We start from the raw sequence: 5,250 nt of genomic DNA, 5'->3' as shown, positions 1-5,250 counted from the left end.
TCTTGCTCCAACGAGGTTCTGCCGAACCTATTTCTTCTTTTGCTTTCTGGATTCCGCTACTAAACCATAGCATCAACCAATGTAGATTGGTCCCTTCATAACTACTTCCCAAAGCACCAAATAAACCTTCACATGGATGTGGGTATGGTGAGAAAAGGATTTGGTCTCAAGGATCCAGCCAAGGATCTTCCAGTGCCATTTTATCAATGATCAACACAAATGATGCAACAAAAGGAACAAATGATGGAACAAAAGGAGAAAATCATAAAAGCTCAGAAATTGAACAAATAAGGATAGACCAAACTTCAAACGTTGAAGATGAAGAAATAGATAATGATAACATGCCCCTCAACATGCTTTACAAGTGTTGACATACTTCAAAAAACAAAGCATTCAAGAAACAAAAAAACAAAATTTCGCAATAAACCTCTTTATTACATCGCAAAATAAATATCAATAATATGGAATGAATTACCATGCTTTTATCAACTTTTATAAAGCTCTTTATTACGTCATAAAATAAATATCAATAATATGGAATGTTACCATGCTTTTATCAACTTTTATTATACAATATTACTCTAAAGTTGATTCTTTTTTGCTGATTACTTCAACAAAATAATTATAATGAATATGTGTTTGCAATTTATAATTGTTACTTCTTATGATAAGCTCAGTACTAACAAAGTTTTATAACAAATATGTTATAATATATGTACAATATTCTTCATAAAAAATTGCATTAGCTATTACAACATTATATGTGCATCGCACGAGCAACTTACTAGTTACTATAAATTTTATTATAAAAATTTTATAAACTAATGTAACATTTTAATAAAAAAAATATTAAATTACTTGTTATAATAAGTGACATATCAATTTATAAGACTTACGGAAGAAAAAAAAAATGTAAGTAACTCACTCTCTTTTTTCATTAAAAAAAAATAAAAAATTACTACTCTAGATTAATTGGGGAGCCTTTCCATGTTGGGGGCTAGGGCCCACCAGCTTTGTTTATGCAAAAATTATATGTTGTACCCGGAATATATGCCGGGTACACCATATGCCAGCTCTTATTTATGAATACCGACACACTAGTAGGAATTGTTCAACGCAGAGGAAACTTCATCTCCTTTCATGTATTTCTTCTAGGAAACTTCCAAAATTTTTATAAATTAGGAATACCAACACACCATTTTGATATGCAATTCTCTCTTCTCTCTCATCTCTCTCTCTCTCTCAGTTATATCAATCTCCCAGAATTTTTTTTTCAAGGTCGGCATGCAGAAGCACCAAGTTGTTCCAAGTAAGTTTCAAAAGAATTTTGAGTTAGACAAGTAAATTTTAGTAACCGAATAATATATAATTGCAATTTATGGTTTTGTATTTCATAAATTTGTTTGCAGAATTTGTTGCCAACAGCAACAACTCAGACCCTGGTAATCTAACAATTCGTGAAGAAAGAAAACAATCAATAAAAGAATCAGCTTCCATTGCATCACTTTTTCCACCCAACAACTCTGACACTGATCACTGATGATAGTTCAGAATCCAACGAAACACCTCCGAAATTTTCTCATTATTCCAATTCCATAATGGAAATTTTCTCACCAGCCAGGTCTAGTGATTCCGAAAATTATTTAGAAATAATAATTCCAAATTCTTCAATTCCACACTTCTTTCCACTCCCTAATGTACCAACAACAAGTCTTTCCATTCCAATAATCTTCCCACCTACCATGTCTGAGACTGAGACAGAAGATGGTTGCTCAGAATCTAACAAAACACCTCGTGCGGAATCACAACTCTCTTATTCCATAGTTCCACTCTTACCACCAGCCAGGTCTCAAACACGTAGTTCCAACAATTATGAAATAATTCCCACTGATCCTTCCATATCAGCAAGTCCCAGATGCACAATCCGGACAGCAATCTTCAATCACTTGACTGAGTTTCTTAAGCTGAAGAGCAGTAACAGTCCAAAATTCTCTCATCCCAAAAAAAATTCCATACTGTCATTCTTTTCCGCAGCCAAAGACTTGATCGAAATTAGTGAAAGAAAACAATTTCCTTTGCGAATGCTACTTAAAGCCACTAACAACTTCTCAGAAGATCACAAGATTGGGAAAGGTTGCTTTGGCTCAGTTTACCGTGCCACTTTAGATGGTGGCCAAGAAAGTGGCTATTAAGCGCCAGGGCAGTGCTCGTGCCTTCCTAATTGAATTGAAAGCTTTGTCCACCTCAATCACAAGAATTGTATAGGTTGTCTGTGGATACTCAATAGTAGAGTAGCTTTGAGTAGGATTACGAGGATAGATGAATGAGTACGCATTGGTCGTACGAGTACATGAAAAATGGTACCCTTCATGACATCTTCATGAGCTTCAAAGTACTCCTCTGTTGTCATCATGGACTGCCCGGATTAAAGTGGCACTAGACATAGCCAGAGGCATTGAGTATCTACACGTGTATGCCAGTACCACAAATCATACACCGCAATATCAAGTCGTCTAACATATTACTAGATGCTACGTGGATGCCAAAGTGTTTGATTTGTGCCTATCTGAGAAGGCCCCATGGACTTCAAGTCACACCATTTGGATTGTGTGGCTGGCACCATTGGTTACATGGACCCTGAGTACTTTAGTCTTCGGCAGTTGACAACCAAAATTGATGTATACAGCTTTGGAGTTGTATTGCTAGAAATGTTGTCTGGGTACAAGGCACTTCATAAAAATGAAAATGGTGAGCAAAGGCTTATAGTGATTTTATAGTGCCATTCATTGCCCAAGATCAAATTCACAGGGTCTTGGACCCAAGAGTACCACCACCTACCCCAGTTGAAAGAAAGGCAGTGGCACATGTTGGGTCCCTAGCAGTGGCTTGTGTAAGTCTGAAAGGTCGAGATCGCCCATCAATGACTGAGATTGTAAATAATCTAATGCGTGTGTGGGTGCAGGTTATCGGTGGTTAAACCAATTGAACAACTTGAAGATTCATCTAAAAGTTGATGCTTTTTTTTTTTTTTTACAGTACATTACTTGATTTAAAAATTTGAATGTCATTGATAAGGTGCAGATTGGCCTAGGAGCTACTGGGTAATAACAACTTGAAGATTTTGATAGTTCCTAATACAGTCTTAATTTTAATAGAATTTGCATTTTGGGATTTTGTACAAGAGGCAGGTTTAGCATAGACAAGTTTTGTTGATTTCCTTTTTGTTCTGAGATTTGGGGTTCAATTAGTTCATTGTGGATACTGTGGGAGATACCTTATTGGTCAGTTGGATCAATTTGCTCTTTGGAGCTCTATTTTGGTTTACTCAAGCACATTCTTTATTCATACTGCTCAATGTTATGAGTTTTGAGGTTCAAATGGTTTGAATTGGTTGATTGAGGTACCATCCTGGAAAATAGCCTTTAAAAAAATAATAAATAAAGCCATTTTACGTTGATTTTTGTGGCATCCTTCTCATAAGTATTATTACTTCACTTGATATCATGAGACTATAGGTTCAATTAGTGAATTCAGCACATATAATTTTCTGTTCTAAATACTTTGAATATCACCCTGCTGCATTCTGTCTTGAGGCATAGATCTTTTCTTCTCTGTTTTCTTTTTTCCCCACCCTTTTGATAAGTTCTAAATTCATGGTTAAAAGTCCCCAAGAATTGGAATTTCAAGGTAGTTAGAGAAGTGGATATAGTGTGACAAAATAGTTCAGAAACTTTGGTTTGTTTAGATAATGACGATGGTGTGAATCTCAACTGTATAAGCATTATGGTGCTTCATTGATTTCCTATATGGGTAGCTTTGTATGAATATAGTTTCCTTGATTCATACTATTGGGAGTTGAGATTGTGTGTTAAATAATCATATAGCCAACACCCACTTTCATATCATTGCATGTTTGAGAAAATTTACATGAGCTCACATGCTATTATACCTTTTCTGTGAATCAATCATTGCATGTTGAGAAAATTTATATGAGCTCACATGCTATTATACCTTTCTATGAATCAATCATTGCATGTTTTAAAAAATTTACATGGGGGAGGTATGTTTGTGGGGGGGGGGGGGTGTGGTTGGGGGTTGTTGACTTGGCAGCATTTTAAACCAAAAAGAGTAGGTGGATTGAGGCTAAGAATGGAAGACTTAAATAGAGCTTTACTAGCCAAGATTGGCTGGTCACTAGCAACAAGTCAAGACAAAGCTTGGGTTCACATGTTGAATGCCAAGCTTGTCTATTGCGTGAGAAATTATAAGATCCACATGGTAGACAAGTGAATAGTCTCACCATTCCACTAAAAAACTTCCAACTGTTTAAAATTGTTAATTAGAAAAAAAATTTTAAAACAAAAATTCATTACTGACTCAACAATTTTAAACAAGTAGAAGTTTTTTAGTAGAATGGTGGATAAATGACATGGTCCACTAGAGGACTTATAATTTCTCCTATTGCGCGTCAATTGTGCCACATGATGTCTACGTATTTTTAATAATATATATATATATATATCAGTATAACAATTTTTTTTAATCCGGTATTTTTTTTTCTTTTTTAATATGTTATTTTAACCAAATTAATAAACCACATATTTTATATATAAAATATATAATGTAAAAAATATAGATAGAGAAAGAAGTTAAATAAAGTAAAAAAATTGTGTTGTGTCATTTTTATAATGTGTCAAATTATTTCATATATATTCTTCAAAAAAAAATTCTTATATACTTCTAATAATATATATATATATATATTTCTTATATATTATGTACTAAAGACATAAGAGTAAATTTAGCAAAAAAAAAAAGCATAAGATGTAAATTTATACAAACTATATTTTTTATCTTCTCATATTTTTTTTTTTTGAAACCAAAAAAATAAGTTTTTATTCCTCTATTTTTCCATATAAACCCCCCAGTTTACTTCTTTGATCCGCTGCTGCTGCTAACAAATTGACATGCCCAAAACAGTTTAAAGAAGCAATCAGTTTTGCTAAATTAGGGATGCACATCTTCTTGTCATCTGTTCGCTGTTTCGAAAAGCATTGTACATATATGTGACAAAAGTTACTGGGACTAGTTGCATATCCATGAACGAATTAAGCAACTTTTCTTCTTTTTTCTTGGTAAATAATCAAGGGAAATCTTTATTGAGAGCAAGTTGCCAAAACACCTTTTCATTATTCTAAACAGAGAATCTACAAGACCTAAGAAAGTCTATAGATAGTCGCCGTTTACAAC

At 33.8% G+C, this 5,250-nt stretch overlaps 1 long non-coding RNA gene across 1 annotated transcript; it reads left to right on the top strand.

Annotated features, from left to right (window-relative positions):
- Positions 1 to 1,215: 1,215 nt before the first annotated feature.
- On the top strand, positions 1,216 to 1,513 carry LOC136063709 (uncharacterized). Its single transcript, XR_010625327.1, has 2 exons — positions 1,216 to 1,309; positions 1,410 to 1,513. It is a non-coding gene; the product is annotated as an uncharacterized LOC136063709 (long non-coding RNA).
- The last annotated feature ends 3,737 nt before the right edge of the window (positions 1,514 to 5,250 follow it).

This window comes from Quercus suber, unplaced genomic scaffold (assembly GCF_002906115.3).
Source record: "Quercus suber isolate HL8 unplaced genomic scaffold, Cork oak 2.0 scaffold_564, whole genome shotgun sequence".
In the NCBI taxonomy this organism is placed as follows: domain Eukaryota; kingdom Viridiplantae; phylum Streptophyta; class Magnoliopsida; order Fagales; family Fagaceae; genus Quercus; species Quercus suber.
This window is presented reverse-complemented; position numbering and strand designations above follow the sequence as displayed.